The sequence below is a fragment of the Scomber japonicus genome, chromosome 16 (assembly GCF_027409825.1).
Source record: "Scomber japonicus isolate fScoJap1 chromosome 16, fScoJap1.pri, whole genome shotgun sequence".
Lineage (NCBI taxonomy): Eukaryota > Metazoa > Chordata > Actinopteri > Scombriformes > Scombridae > Scomber > Scomber japonicus.
In genome coordinates this window covers 3,483,698-3,501,070 of record NC_070593.1, presented here as the reverse complement: position 1 = coordinate 3,501,070, position 17,373 = coordinate 3,483,698, and positions in this window count along the sequence as shown.

Below are 17,373 nucleotides of genomic sequence, written 5' to 3'. Positions count from 1 at the left end.
TAACTTAACACTTTGCCAAACTTCACTGTAAAAAGGTCATTCTGACCATTAATGCGAAACCTTAGTCTTTCCAGAGAGACATAGTCCGAAATCAAAGACTTCCACAGATGCATTGAAGGAGGTTCATCTCCTACCCATTTGTTCATAACAGCCTTACGACCCAACATAAGCAAAAACTGTATGGTGTTCTTATGTGATCTTAGTGAGTCAGGGATATATCCCAATAAACATAATATTGGATTAGGCTGTAGTTGCTGTCTAACTATCACACTAACCTCGTCACATACAGTTTGCCAAAACCGCTGAATCTTTGCACATTCCCAGAGACAGTGAAATCTCGTCCCTAAAATAGTCTTACATTTTGGGCAGTTTGGCACATGGGTGATTTTAAACTCATAATTGAAGTTTGGGGAAGTTTTCATGGTTACTGTTGATATAAAAAGGTGCAAGTTAATTGTAGTTGCTATACTCTCATCCATCACCACGATCGTCAACACCCCATTGACCCCATATGAGCGAGCCCACAGCCTTAAATCCTTGAGTTTGGGCCCTTCTGGCTATTCCGAAGTTGAGGCTGAATCTTTAAAAGGTGACCACGCTTTTGACCTGCCTGAGGAAATAAGGCTTGGCAACTTCTTCTAAATCACTTCTTAAAACTAAATTTCTACAGACTAGCTTTTATTTGATGTTGTTTGTTCATTTTAATGAGTCTTTTATCAACTCCTTAATATATTTCATTGTCTTCTACTTCCATCTTGGTAATATCGGCCTTGTTCCTGCTCTGTGTTGTATGTAATCTCTGTTATGAAAAGGTGCTATATCAATAAAGTTATTATTATCATTATTACTATTTATGAGGTGCAAAATCATCTTTTTAATGGCCGTTAACGATCTACTAAATCTCTATTAAGTGCTGCACACAGTTCAGACTGCTGTTAATAATAGCAGTAATAACTTTTAGCTTCTTAACATGAAAAAGGGCAAAATCTATATAGTGGATGAATGATTTAAAAAAGTACAAGGAATCAAGATTATGCAATAGACAAAACCATGAAATAGAGATAAAGTAAAGTATTTTTTTAAAAGGAGGATATAGATGAGGTGGGAATGAGTAAAAAGTTTCGATGTTGAGTTATGGGTAAAAATCTGGAAAAGTTTCTGTGAAATATAAGAAATAACCAACTGAAATAGAAATGAATGAGAAAACTGAACATAATATCTTTTAATGTCTAAGGGGGCTTTTTTTTTTTTAAAGTGTAATTGTTTCCTGTCTACATGAAACAGAATTAATTACCCCTGAGCCACTAGATAGACTTCCTCCTCGAAACATACTCCACAACGTTTGTGAATAAAATATTATCATTGTATTGTAATATTGTCCCATTAATTCCTCAAAAACAACAACAACAACTTCATTATTCATATTCCCGATGCGTAACAAGCAAATCTAAGCTGGTTCTATATCAGCAGATTCACATGTGTATACAACTTATTTGCATGATGAGATGATGCGAGCACTCTTCATGACTGTTCAAGCATGCATAATGTGTTGAATAATGTACAGCAGCTTACGCCTGCAGGCAGAAAGCTTTGAGGAAAACACACCACTGACAAACAATCTGTCGCCAGGTTAAACAGCCGCGAGATACAAGACAGGTACAAGACACCAGGATCAGGTGTGTCTGAAATGTAAAACAGCAGATAAAGCACACATGGATACAGACTAGAGAGATTTACCTCAAGAATTACAGAAGGAGAAGATGAGAAATGTCAATTTGGAGGGAATCTTCTTAACCCAAGAAATTAGCTTTTCCTTCCTCTTTGACGCCATGGCAACATAAAACATGGATTTTTTTCCCCCTCATTGACCCTAAATTTCATGTTTTGCAGACCTCATTTAGACCTCATTTGTTCAAAACTTTTTTTAAAAACATGTAAGAGACTCATTCTGTCCATGTACAAGATGAAAAAATGATTTAAAATCCCCTTACTGTTACCTTGTATGGAAATGTGCAATATGTGTACTTTTTTATTAGTTATATTTATGTATTTATTGAGGCAACAGGTAGCATTGTATCATTTATTGTTGTGCAAATGTGCAACATTACTTTTACTTTCTTTGTTCTTTTTAACTATGGTGGCAGCTTTTCTCAGCACTTAGAGTCCAAGACAAATTTCCCTATCTATCTATCTATCTATCTATCTATCTATCTATCTATCTATCTATCTATCTATCTATCTATCCATCTATCCATCTATCTATCCATCTATCTATCCATCTATCTATCTATCTATCTATCTATCTATCTATCTATCTATCTATCTATCTATCTATCTATCTATCTATCTATCTATCTATCTATCTATCTATCTATCTATCTATCTATCTATCTATCTATCTATCTATCTATCTATCTATCTATCCATCTATCTATCTATCTATCTATCTATCTATCTATCTATCTATCTATCTATCTATCTATCTATCTATCCATCTATCCATCTATCCATCCATCTATCCATCCATCCATCTATCCATCCATCCATCCATCCATCCATCCATCCATCCATCCAAAAATGTCAGCAGGATCTCTTATGTCAGCAGTGATTTTAAGGCCTGTGTTTTTCTTCATTGGTCATTTGGTCATACACTAGCACAGCCTGTATCTATAGCAACCACAGAACAACCTGTATCTATAGCAACCATAGAACAACCTGTATCTATAGCAACCATAGAACAACCTGTATCTATAGCAACCAAAGAACAACCTGTATCTATAGAAACCACAGAACAACCTGTATCTATAGCCACCATAGAACAACCTGTATCTAAAGCCACCATAGAACAACCTGTATCTATAGAAACCACAGAACAACCTGTATCTATAGCCACCATAGAACAACCTGTATCTATAGCAACCACAGAACAACTTGTATCTATAGAAACCATAGAACAACCTGTATCTATAGCCACCATAGAACAACCTGTATCTATAGCCACCATAGAACAACCTGTATCTATAGCAACCATAACTCAATCTGATGTTCTTTCTGTGCACTACATACCTCATACAAGTGCTAAAAGATTGTGCAATGCCTGCAGAATATATCCACATAACTTTAATACCAAAAGATAAACAGAAGTCTTCAGTTTGTTATCCGTCCTCCCTAATTTTAAATTTTGCAGAGTGTGCATATGGTTTAATAATTGATGCCCTGGTGGAAGTAAGTTTTCCTCCAGGATAAAGACATCATCACACAAGCTCCATCACGCCAGCAGAGACAGCAAGGACACCAGAATGAAAAGGCCTTTGTGAAACGTCTTTTCCAAAGAGGCTTAAAGGTTTTACATCAAGAGGACGGCTTAAGAATGGGCGGAAGATTTTTAAAAAGAGCAAACATTAACTTGGGTATTAATTAATTAATGCCTTGTTAAAGGATAATGCCGGCAATTTTCTATATTGTGAGCAAATCTTATGCGCAGAGCCAAACCAACGATGAACTCATCTACCAACATGTATTGTGTGTGTATCCAAAGCCTGATAGATCTTATTCCTCTGTGTAGACTGTCCAAAAACTCACACACCACTGCACTGGGTGACATATTCCTTCACCCTGAACATTACAGTCACGTTAGTTTTCTTAGAAATGGCTCCAAAGACGAGTAACAGTAATCACATTTTCAGTCTCCAGAGAGTAGTTCTGTGTAAGGCAGACTCTACTGTTACGTTTTTTTGCACGTCTGTAAAGAAATGAAAACAGACAGTAGAGCTCTTGTTTCCTTAAGCGATGCTTCATCTGTAAATTGATTAGGATGTAACATCAATGTTTAGTTGAGTCTGTATTGTCCATACATTTGCAAAGTAGGATTATAGGGGGAATATCACCAGAAAACATCGCTAATATCAGATTCTTCTATAAAATCCTGAATTAAATCCAGATAAATTATTTTAATAATATCTGCACATGGCAACTGTAATATGGTTAAGGTTAGAAGTACAACATGATTATTTTTGTTCTGCCAATTAATTATTCAGTCTTTGAATTGTCAGAAAACAGTGAAAAATATCTTTTATAATTACCCAAAGATATTCAGTTTACTATTGTATATAAGTCATAAAAAGTTCCTTACATTTTTGCTCCTCGTATATATCGGTTATCAGAATAGCTGCTGATTAATCTATGGATTGGTTAATTAATTCATTGATGCAGCTAACTACTTAAGGTTTCAGTAAGGTTGAAAAGAAGCAAATATTAATCGCAGGTCTGTTAATGTCTGCTTAATGATGAAAATCCATTGTTCTACATATATAGTCATCCCCTTGTCTCAAGCTACACGCCTTTATTTCCTGCGTCACAGCTTCCTGCACTGAACGCTGCCACTAGACTTATATCATAAAGTGAGGACTCATCAATTCCTAGTAATAGTGGGCTGTGTGGGAGAGAACTGTTTATTAAAGAAATTGGTACGAATGATAGCGGAGCGTTCGAATGTCACAGAGATCATCAGTGATAAACATGATGTGTTTTCCTGCTCTCCGTTAACCATTCGTATCTTAACACACTCCGGTCCTGAGATGAGTCTTCAGATTAACCACAGGGAGTACAGTTTGTCATTAATCAAGTGTGTCACATGCTGCTTTCTATTATTCTGTTCAGTTATCTGCTGCTTTCATCATCGCTGTGCCGCTTCCTGCTGTGCAGCCTCTGAACACTGTAACACACTGTTTCAACACAACTTCTCTTGTTCACACTGCTAATTATTTTAATTCCATTTGGTTATCTGTATAATGATAGCTCAATTATGAAATAGGCGTCTGGTGTCACACCTTCAAATTTGCCGCAGGGGGTAACTGCTGGATTTCAAAAAGGAGACTAATAAATTATGGAGGTGCTGGTATTAGGTAACAGGTGTGTGATGGTGATGCTGATGGTTTGTAGCATAAACTGCAATTAGGAATGCTTTGAAAGACTGGGTAAATAAAAGCTGGTACAAGAGTTCATTTCACCAGACAATACAAGTATTACAGGGAACAAAACATACTGTTGATGTTGATTTTTCAATTCAATAAGGATTTGATGTTTTCCAAAGTGAATGTTGACGGTTAGTTGACAACAGCTGGCGCATAGAGTCAATGTAAGAGGCTGCACATGGATGTCAGGCCTTTGTGAGTGAAGACAGATTACGCACATTGTGTCACAAATATCCTCTTCACTGTGTAGATGCATAAAGTTTCATTTGAGCTTTAAGTAGTGGGGTTAAAAATGTTTAATCAGAGCGCATTTGGAACCAGCTCATGGAAAGTCCAAAATGCAAAAGTGCAAGAGGATTTTTTTTATGGTAGTGCCATAGACTGTATAAAAGAAATGGACGTAACATCCGTGACGTCACCCATTGGTTTGTGGACTGCTGCTCGGAAGTCAATAGTTTCTAATCTAGGCAGCGCCATCTTGAAAATTTCAGGTGCATGCTGGGAAAAATAAAAACACGGATTCTACTTATATGGGCATGAGGCGGAGTCATGGGCGGAGCCAACTGCGGAACAGGGAGGATGCTATAGGTTGCGAGGGCTGGATCTCGAGAACATTGGTCAACCTGTCAATCAGGACGTAGCCACGCCCTAATGCATACCCTGCTTTATCGTCACATATAAAATCAGGGAGGCCAAAATGTCCCAAATGAACATCATACTGCATTGAAGAAGGCTTTAAACTAGCGATTGAGACCATAAACACATTTTGAAAACGTTTACTGAGGTTAGAAATCAAGTGAGAAGTTGGTGAATTCTCCATTGACTTGTATAGAGACGGTCGCCCCCTGGTGGCCTTTTGATAGAATGCAGCTCTAAGTTACTTCCTGGTTGGCCTCATTTCAGAGGACCGGAACTCCCCACCTGGGTAGTACTCTTATTGGTTCCTTTTGATTACTATGCAAAAAATATATAAATAAATATAAAATAATCTACCATAAAAATACAGCTGGCTCCAATTCAAAGCTGATTCGAGAGGCGTCCTTACATTGGGTTGCCTTGTGTGTATTGCTGTGTCTCTCACTCTAAAAAGACTTTCCCCATGCACACTCTTCAGTCATAAAACAATGCAAAACATTTATGCAGCATTACAAACACTCCAAAATGATTTGTTGTATTATTACAGATTTTATGCAATAAAAATTCAAAAGAACCATTTAACTAAATTATTTTTCAGCAGCTCAGCTACACAAGGACGGAAATATTCAGCTTCTACAAGCCTGAGAACATCAGTCAGAACCAGTTACAAGACTAAATAAAGCTCCACTTTGGAATAATGCATAATACTGTATTCAAATCTCTTATATCAGGGTTTTTTTTTTAAAGTCTGAGGAGACTATGGATCTTCTTCAGACAAAGCTTGGAATAAGACCCAACCGCCCCCTCATTCACCCCTTATTTGCTAAGTTTTGATCAATTCCTGGATGCCCATTGGATCATGAATATGTTATTTAATCCTATAGATACTCCACAGTTGAGCTCAGACAGTCTAATACTGCTGTTTGACAAACTTCAGACTGAACCAAATACATTAACAAAAGTCTGGCTGAAGGCATTTATTAGTTTCTGTTTTTGGGAAAGAAGGAAAAAACAGTCAAATCCCCCAAAACTACTGTATCTCTGAACTATCTCTTTATCCAAACCACACATATTTAGGCGTTTCTACAAGATCTCCTTTGATAACTAATGTAATAACTAATGTAATATTTTTCACTTCCATAAACTGAGCCTCCCCCTGCAGCTGTTTGGAGCCCCCCACCCCCTCCCTCCCTCCCTCCCTCCCTTCCCCAGGGGAGACCCGCCTCCCACTTTGAAAACCTCTGTCCTACATTCATGCTTATCCGCTTTTTCACATTTCATTCAGATTCACTGTGTACAAGAGGACATTTTGGCAGTATTAAGGCACAACAGAAAAAGGTCAAAAGGCCCACCAGAGTCATCAGGAACCGGTCCTGAATATTCATCCACATTTCATCAGAACATCAGGAGTAGTAATCTCTCCATGGACCAAAGTGTTGGACATGCCAACCAAGCCAATTATCATTCACAGGCTGCACTACAAACAGGGCAAACATCACCAAAAACTGAAACTCTCACAGAGCACGAAGCCTTTCTTCAAACATTAAGAAATTACTACCAGCGTTCCCACACAGAGCAGCTCCCACAATGAGTTTATAACATGTTAAAGCTTCTGGAAAGTTGGCTTGACATAGTAAAAATGCATATGTGATATTAAAAGTGTCTCATTAAGCATCCACAAAGATCTAAGCTTTGATTGACGGTGCTCGATTTGGGCTCGCCGTCCATTTTCCACATGGAGGACAGCTCAGAAAATGTTCTTATATAACAGCTAAACCACAGCCACAACACCAGATAGATAACGACTCCCAGTATAACCAGCAGAAAGCCTTCAACACAGCACAGCTCAAACAAAGAGTCTCATATACTCACATCCCACCATCATCATGGCCACAGAGAAGATCTTCTCTCCGTCCGTGGATGGGGCGATGTTTCCGAAGCCGATGGTGGTCAGGCTGGTCATGGTGAAATACAGCGAGGTGATGTACAGAGAGTCCTTGCCCGGGCCGCCTTCCCATTGGCCGGAGCCACTGGCGTTGTAGCGGTAAGGCGATCCAATGCTGATGGCCAGTTGGTAGAGCCAGCTGTCCATTTTGATGGTGTTGGTGGCCTCGTCGATGACCTCGTAGTCTCCAATGCTGTACCTGTTGAAGACGAAACCACAACGTCAGGATTTTTAATTACCCAATTGTAATTATCATTTATAGGACAGTTTGGAAATTACGATATCAGTACCAATCTAAGTACTCTTAAAGACTGTGTAAAGTGAATTCAGACATTTTCTTCTAAACACATTAAATAGGTCATAAATGTATTTCTAAAAAAGGTGTAAAAAGCATTTCAACCATTTAGATTTGAATTGTGGAGCTAGGCTTCACAAACTGTGTTTCAAGATTTCTGTGTTCAGGATTTAGTGATTAGCATAAACCCGCCCCTGCTGCTGTAGAGGTATAAATACATTCAGCACACACTACTACTGCTACAGTCTACAGTTAGCCAGTTAGCTGAGCTAGCCGTTGAGCTAGCAGCAGAAAGCTCTCAGATGTAACGTCCATGTTTCGGGTAGAGGTGGTGACTTTGATTGACAGGTGGCACTTGGTAGGGGGCGGGGCTTCAGCATTTGGGAACAGAGAAAGAGGCTGATTTTTACACAACTTTGAAGCCTAATTTCATATATTTGGCGATTTTTTTTAATCATTCAAATTTGGCAGGGTGGTTAACAACACACTTTTCTGTGGTATGTCAAACTCAGAACACATATTTATTCTTACTTCACACAGACTTTAAAGTGATACTGATACCAACTGAGTACTTCATTACATACCCATTACACACATTTAATGCTCTCTCTTTTATCTGGTGTAACAGGTGTGTAGCAAAGACAGACTTTAGAGCGTTTAGGAGGCATCTTGGCCGCTGAACTGCTAAGCGTGCTAACTCAAATTCACCACGACTTCACCACCACAGATGGGTCGTAGCTGGTGTGGCAGTGGACCAATCACATGATGCATTAAATCGAAGAACGCTTGCATTGATTGGCTGTGAGCTAGTCCAGACAAATAGCCATATTTTCTAGCTCTGGGTGCAAAAAGGATCGATCGCAGGTATCGATTGACGGGAGATGTTTGGATAACATTGGTATTAATTTATTTAGGTCGATACCTTAAAAGATATCGAGTACTGATACCCAGCCATGATTATATTGAATGTTACAGGTAAGAGAAGTCCTTGTTTCCCATCTCAAACCAATATTTCTTAGAATAACAAAGTATCAAATGTCAGTGTGTAATGTGTTGGTTGTAGATCGTAGTGATGAACCTACAGAGAATAATCAGAGACTCTGCAGCTCCTCTCGGCTTTACGGAGCTTTATAGTGAGTTTCAAGCTCATTGTTTCACTGTCCGGCTGCAACTTTACTGAATATGAATGTGAAGCAAACGGCATAAATAAATAATAACCTTTGATGCCAGAGGGTTTTAAATCTAATTGGGAAAGTGGGTAAATAATTTCATTAAAGACACATTATGTAGTATTTGTCAGACACTATTTGTAAAGACAGCATTCAAAGTCGGCTCCTCTTCCCCAGCTCAATGTTTCTATCTATCCTCCGCACACTCACACACACACACAGACACACACACACACACACACACACACACACACACACACACACACACACACACACACACACACACACACACACACACACACACACACACACACACACACACACACACACACACACACACACAGCAAACAGCAAACAGCAGTCTGATTATATTTTAGTCGACTGTTGAACAAGCAGAGCATTGGCATTGTGTCTATGTTGCTAAATGTTTTATAGAGTCACAAACTCACTTCCTGCTTGCTGTCATCGATCAGGAGCTACTCACCCACTGCCCCAAAGATTGAAGCCCAGAAACATCCCAAACACAGCAAAATAATAAGAAAATAAAAATATACAGGCACAGGGCAGAGTCTCTGCATATACACACACCTCTAGTGGGATGGGCATTATTTTTGTATGAGTAAATGGATGGACTGTACTTATATAGCGCCTTTCTAGTCTTTCCATCCATCCATCTTCTTGCCGCTTATCCGGGGTCGGGTCGCGGGGGCAGCAGTCTTTACGACCACTCAAAGCGCTTTACATCACATGTCATTCACCCATTCACACACATTCATACACTGATGGCAGGAGCTACCACGCTGGATGCCAACCTGCTCATCAGGGGGGAATTTAACCATTCATTCTCATTCATACACCGTTGGCACAGCAACGGGAGCAATTTGGGGTTAAGTGTCTTGCCCAAGGACACATCGACATGTGGACTGGAGGAGCCGGGAATCGAACCACCAATCTTCCAATTGGAGGACAACCCCCTGAGCCACAGCATATACATACTATATGTTTTAGGAAAATCCTGCATAGTTTACCTTTAAAAAGTACTTTATCCTAAAGCTGTGTTTGTGTGTCTTGAGAAAAGCCATTGTTAGTTTTTGTGCAGCAGATATTCTACATACATTTTCTTCTTGTTTTTTTGCTATACAGTAATCCATAAGTAATCCACCATTATCACTTGATCTTGAATGACTTGGAGCAAATTGAATAAAGCTTGACATAAACAGAATAGCAGCCACAAAGCTTTGTAATGTACAGATGGAGCAGGGATGGAGCAGCGTTTCACATACATAACCAGTCAGGAAAATCTCCAGCAGCTGGTACAGTACAGTAGCAGCTTTTGAACGACTGAGGAAAATATGAATAGAAGTGTTTACCAGATGCAGGCGAGCCAGTGGGCCACCAGTCCGAACACGCAGACCAGCAGGACCAGAACGGCAGCACCGTACTCCAGGTAGTGGTCCAGTTTCCTGGCCACCCGGCCCAGACGCAGCAGGCGGACCACCTTCAGGGAGCTGAACAGACTGCTGATGCCCTGAGGGGGGGGGGGGGGAGAGGAAGGAGGTATGGAGGAGAGAGAGATGGAAGGAAAGAGAAGTGGGAGATCTCATTTAAAGATATACCTGGATAACTGAGAATATTTAAAATCACATAACATTAAAACTTTTAAAACTACTAAATCTGCATTTTAATTTTATAGAGTTTTACGGGCTAATGGCCTCCAGGGGGCGCTCTAGCAGGAAGCGCAAGAGCAAGACAGACAGGTGGAAGAGATAATGCGCCGAGGAAGACGCTAGTTTGATTGTGTCATTTTGCTCATCATGCAGACCCTAACCCTCATCATGGAAAACACACCAAGAAATGTATGATTCAGCTTTTCAGTTAACCTTTGTGTCGTCTTCTCGGGTCAAATTGACCCCGTCTGTTTTGACTGTTCCTTCTTTCCTCCCTTCCTTCCTCCCTTCCTTCTGTTCTTCCTTTCTTCCTTCCCTCCTTCCTTTCCTTCCTTCCTTCCCTCCCTCCTTCCTTCCTTCCCTCCCTCCCTCCTCCCTTCCTCCCTCCCTCCCTCTTTCCTTCATTCCCTCCCTCCTACCTTCCTCCCTCCTTCCCTCATACCTTCCTCCATCCTTCCCTCCCTCCCTTCCTTCCTTCCTTCGTCCCTCCCTTCCTTCCTTCCCTCCTTCTTCCTCCCTTCCTCCTTCAGACTTAAACTTGTTGTAAACTTGTATTAACTAAGATCCCAAATTGCGTGCACAGTGCAATAGATTACGTGTTTCGTTTGCAGACAGCAGTATTTAACCTCCGTGTCTGTTTTGACTGTTCCTTCTTTCCTTCATACCTCCCTCCTTCTATCTTTCTTTCCTTCCTCTCTTTCCTCCCTTCCTTCTTTTCTTCCTCCATCCCCCTTTCTTCCTTCCTCTGTCCTTCCTTCTTCCCTTCTTTCTTTCCTCCCCCCTACCTTCCTCCCTTCCTTCTTCTGTCCTTCCTTCTTCCCTTCCTCTTTTCCTTTCTCCCTCCCTCCCTCCCTTCCTTCCTCTGTCCTTCCTTCTTCCCTTCCTCTTTTCCTTTCTCCCTCCCTCCCTCCTATACCTTCCTTCCTTCCTTCCTCTCTCCCTCCCTCCCTGTCCTTCCTTCTTTCCTTTCCTCCCTCCTTAGCTTATAGACAAGTACGGCCTATATATGTATACTTTTTTTCTTTCTTTTTAAATTTAGTTGCTGGTGCTTATATTCAGGTGCACTCAATAGTCCAGAATTTACGGTAATTCACTAAAATATTAAATGTATAATTCAGGCTTAAACTTGTTGTACGTCAGATACTTTAGTTGTCCAGAGTCTCAGACAATCACCTTATTGCATTTTTAATAAAAGACTTAAATCTGACAACAGATGCCGTCTCTGTAAACTGTTTTAATTGCTTTAAGAAGCAGCAATTAAAACTTTGAATTGAGAGTTGCACACTGAAAAGAGTTTAGAGTGTAAGAGATGAGAATAATTATATTCCTCACATACAAATGAACAGTGCCATTCATTCCTTAAAAGAAAACCATGTTAGCAACACTACAATTACACAAATGAGTCTCTCTGCAAAACACAAACTATGACAAGAAATAAGTAAAGGTGTGACAGTAATCCTCATTTCAACACAGCGTGGGATATGTGTCCAATTTATCTTCAGTCTTAATTGTTGGTGAAGAAATCTACACTATTACATAATAAGCCAGACTTTAACCCTTAAACAGACCTTACTAGTTATGTCATTTGCACCTCAAGTAAGGAAGGAATGAAGTAAGGAAGGAATGAAGGAAAGGACGGAAGAAGGAAGGAAAGGAGGAAGCAAGGGAGGAAGAAGGAAGGAAAGGAAGGAAGGAGGGAGGAAGGAAGGAAGGTAGGAAGGAAAGGAGGGAAGAAGTAAGGAAAGGAGGGAAGAAGGAAGGAAAGGAGGGAGGAAGGGAAGGAAGGGAGGAAGAAGGAAGGAGGGAGGAAGGAAGGAAGGTAGGAAGGAAAGGAGGGAAGAAGGAAGGAAAGGAGGGAGGAAGGGAAGGAAGGGAGGAAGAAGGAAGGAAAGTAGGGAGGAAGGAAGGAAGGAAGGACAGATGAAGGAAGGAAGAAAGGACAGAAGGAGGGAACAGCTGAACTTAGATCTGAGAAAAGAAGGAACGTAGGAAGGAAGGAAGGAAGGATGGACAGATGAAGGAAGGAAGGAAGAAAGGACAGAAGGAACGAAGGACAGAGGAAGGAAGGAAGGAAGGAAGGACAGAGGAAGGACCCGGGAGGACAACACGAAGGTTAAAGAGTCTGTATCTCCTGGTGCACGTTGTCTGTTTAAGGGTTAATCATCAAATTTATTTCAAAATGAAATTATGTCCATGTTTTACAGCTCTGGGGAAAACTAGAAAGAGTGTCTTGAAGAACAGAAAACTAAACACATTGATGGTAATTTGAGAGTTTTGGCAGCGACGGAGATTTTCATCTAAACAACAAACTGTTAAATTGAGAGTCTCATTATTCATTTTAAAAAGACAGGAGGCTTAAGTTTGAGTTTCCAAGTTGGCCAACAAGTGAAACTGTTATTTGAGACTGATATTTCTTCTGGATCAGTGCTCAGTGGTCTGGAACAAGAACCCAAATATTCACTTTAAAAGGCTGCTGCTGGGATTATACATACATAGCAATTAAATGTTTTACTTTTAGCAGATACCAACTTGTAGTCGACTGTGAGTGAAATCACTTAATGACGTCTGTTTTGACTGTTCCTTCTTTCCTCCCTTCCTTCCTTCCTTCCTTCCCTTTTTTCCTTCCTCCCTCCCTCCTTCTATCTTTCTTTCCTTCCTCTCTCTTTCCTCCCTTCCTTCTTTTCTTCCTCCATCCCCCTTTCTTCCTTCCTTCTGTCCTTCCTTCTTTCCTTCCTTCCTTCCTTCCCTTCCTTCTTTCCTCCCCCCTACCTTCCTCCCTTCCTTCTTTCCTCTGTCCTTTTCCTTCCTTCCTTCCTTCCTCTTTTCCTTTCTCCCTCCCTCCCTCCTATACCTTCCTTCCTTCCTTCCTCCCTCCGTCCTTCCTTCCTCCCTTCCTTCTTTCCTGTCCTTCCTCCCTTCCTCTTTTCCTTTCTCCCTTCCTCCCTCCTATACCTTCCTTCCTCCCTCCCTTCCTTCCCTCCTTTCCTCCCTTCTTTCCTTCTCTCCTTTCCTCCCTTCCCTCCTTTCCTCCCTTCCTTCCTTCCTCTTTTCCTTTCTCCCTCCCTCCCTCCTATACCTTCCTTCCTTCCTTCCTTCCTTCCTTTCTTCCTTCCTTCCTTCCTCCCTCCGTCCTTCCTTCCTCCACCTACTTTCCTCCCTTCCTTCTTTCCTGTCCTTCTTTCCTTCCTTCCTCCCTTCCTCTTTTCCTTTCTCCCTTCCTCCCTCCTATACCTTCCTTCCTCCCTCCCTTCCTTCCCTCCTTTCCTCCCTTCTTTCCTTCCCTCCTTTCCTCCCTTCCTTCCTTCCTTCCTTCCTCGACTCGAAGACAACAGGAGGGTTAAATGAGGGTTTTGTGTCTTAATGGACAGTTTGGACGAGCAGAAAGCTGCTCCCTTCTGGGAGCTTTTTTTTTTTTTTTTTTTTTTAAAGCCTGAAAAACTTTTATAAACTCTGAAAAAAATAATGGTGATGATGCCTTAATGATGCCCTCAGCGTTATCTCAGCTTGAGACTTTCGGTTAAACTTTGAAAGTTTCAGCTGCAAGCTTGTAATACAAACTGTGCCTGGTTGGATTGGGCATTTAATGGGCTGATATACTCTGTCAGACATGCTTTATCAGATGGCCGAATAGCTTGGGATGCCCTCCTGCTCGCTGGCACACACACACACAAACACACACAAACACACAAACACACACACACACACACACACACACCTTTCCGAGGACAGATAAGAAGGGGCTGTCTAGTGCCATTTTCTGTAACTTTCCGAAACAGACAATCTAATATTTCACACCCACTTCAAACAGCGATTGGCCAGCTGTGAGGAGGTGAGAAAGTTGTCAGGATTTTAACTTGTCTCCCTCTCTCTCTTTCACTCTCTGTCTTTAAAAAAAGGAGAACCACACAAATCTAACACACTCACACACACACACACACACACAGAGAGAGAGAGTCATGTTCTGTCTGTAATACGCAGACATTGTTACTAATAGTGATAGTGATGTTTATGCTGAGCCACATTGTGAGAGTCATAGTAGAGGATGAGCACAGCACAAAGAGCTGGAAGAGCAGAAAGGCCCGGAGCATCAACAGCATGTCAGAGCAGCGTATGAATGAGACAGTGTGAATAAACAGCAGCATTACATCTCTGCTGCAGCGCTACTGTACAAAACACGTCAATGCTACAGCGTCTGGAAACAAAAAGGTCCATCTACTGTAAAAGCAGAAAGGATGAATGCGTATGAATGAGACACACACACACACACACACACACACACACACACACACACACACACACATACAAAGAACACCTGCTTTTCTTATTTGGTCAACCACTTGTTGAACACTTCTTAGGAAGGAAGAAGGGAGGGAGGGAGGGAGGGAGGAAGGAAGGAAGGAAGGAAGGGAGGAAAAAGGAAAGGAAGGAGGAAGGAAGGAAAGGAAGGAGGGAGGAAGGAAGGAAGAAAAGGAGGGAGGAAAGAAGGAAGGAAGGAAGAATGGAATGAGGGAGGAAATAAGGAAGGAGGGAGAGAGAGGGAGGGAGAAACGAAAGAAGGAAGGAAGGAAGGAAGGTAGGAAGGAAGGAAGAAAGGAAGGAAGGAAGGAAGGAAATAAAGAGAGAAGGAGGGAGAGAGAAAGGAAAGGAAGGAAAGAAGGACAGAAGGAAGGAAGAAAGGGGGATGGAGGAAGGAAATAAGGAAGGGGGAAAGAGAGAGAAAGGAAAGACATAGAGAAATAGGGAGGGAGGAAGGACGTGTATGTGTCAATGCGTATGAATGAGACACACACACACACACACACACACACACACACAACACACAACACACACACACACACACACACACACACACACACACACACACACACACACACACACACACAACACACACACACACACACACACAAGGAAACATGAATCCTGTAACCCGCTTTTCCTATTTGGTCTACCACTTGTTGAACTCTTCTTATTTTAACTCCTACTTTACTCTTAACCCTCCTGTTGTCCTCGAGTCAAGGAAGGAAGGGAGGAAGAAGGAAGGAAAGGAGGGAAGGGGGGGATGAAGGAAGGAAGGAAGTGAGGAAGAAGGAAGGAAAGGAGGGAAGGAGGGAGAGAGGAAGGAAGGAAGAAGGACAAAAAGGAGAGAGGAAGGAGGAAGGAAAGGAGGGAGGGAGGGAGGGAGGAAGGAAGGAAGGAAGTCCTGCTCCTAGAAGTAGAGCACCATAAATGTGGATTCATCCGCCGTTGAAAATAGTCCCAACCAATGCACTATCTCCTGTTTGTTAGCTACAAACTAGAGTAGCCAGCTTTTACAGGAAGTGAATCTGTGTATTTGTGGAGCATTTTATAGATTTATGTCTTCTATCTAGAGCAGAAAAGTCAGAAAGTACTCAAAGGCGGACTAATGCATCTTTGGTTTTGGTCTATTTATAGCGTCTATGAGAGAAATATAGAAGAGTTTGACATATTAAAACTGCTGTCATGACCAACAACTTTCTGTGCTTCTGCTTAAAAAAAGAAATCTGATAAAAGATAAGTGACCACAATAATTTAACCCTTAAACAGACAACGTGCACCAGGAGATACAGACTCTTTAACCTTCGTGTTGTCCTCCCAGGTCCTTCCTCTGTCCTTCCTTCCTTCCTTCATCTGTCCTTCCTTCCTTCCTTCCTTCCTTCCTCAGATCTAAGTTCAGCTGTTAGGGTAAATGTTCTCTCCTTCTGTCCTTTCTTCCTTCCTTCATCTGTCCTTCCTTTCTTCCTTCCTTCCTTCCTTCCTTCTTTCCTCCCTCCCTCCATCCCTCCTTTCCTTCCTTCTTCCTCCCTCCTTCCTTTCCTTCCTACTTCCTCCCTTCCTTCCCTTCCTCCCTCCTTTCCTTCCTTCTTCCCTCTTTTCCTTCCTTCCTTCCTCCCTTCTTCCTATCCTTCCTTCTTCCTCCCTTGCTTCCCTTCCTTCCTCCTTTCCTTCCTTCTTCCTTCCTTCCTTCCTTCCTTCCTCCCTTGCTTCCCTTCCTTCCTCCTTTCCTTCCTTCTTCCTTCCTTCCTTCCTTCCTTCTTTCCTTCCTTCCTTCCTTCCTTACTTGAGGTGCAAATGACATAACTAGTAAGGCCTGTTTAAGGGTTAAACATCCACTTTCTATCTTCTGGTTGAAACCTCAGGAAAAGCCTCATTGATCGTCAGGAAGAGGCAAAGTGGAGATTTTTATCACACAAACAGTTTCCAAGGTTAAGAATCATCTTTCCTGCTCATGATTAGAAATGTTTAATGAGGTAATTATTTACTACGGGCAGTTTCACAGTAACTCAAGTTCTTAACAAATGGATTTGGTCTTGATTGGTTTCTCTCGGTGATTAACTGCTTAATTACTTCCAATCAGGCCAATTTTGCAGACGTTGACCCGATAACCTCAGCAGAAAGCGTCCAGTCAGCAGGTTTCAACTCATTTGGATTCCAGCAGCCGTTATCACTGCTGTCACTTTGACGACTTCATCACAGGATTTAAGGACTTTTCAGACCAACAGCAAAGACAGAATTGCAACCAGCGTACAGCTAGTATACTCATGAGGATTATGTTTAACCTTCCTGTTGGGTCAAGGAAGGAAGGAAGGGAGGAAGGAAGGAAAGGAGGGAGGAAGGAAAGGAGGGAGGGAGGAAGGAAGGAAGGAAAGGAAGGAGGGAGGAATGGAAG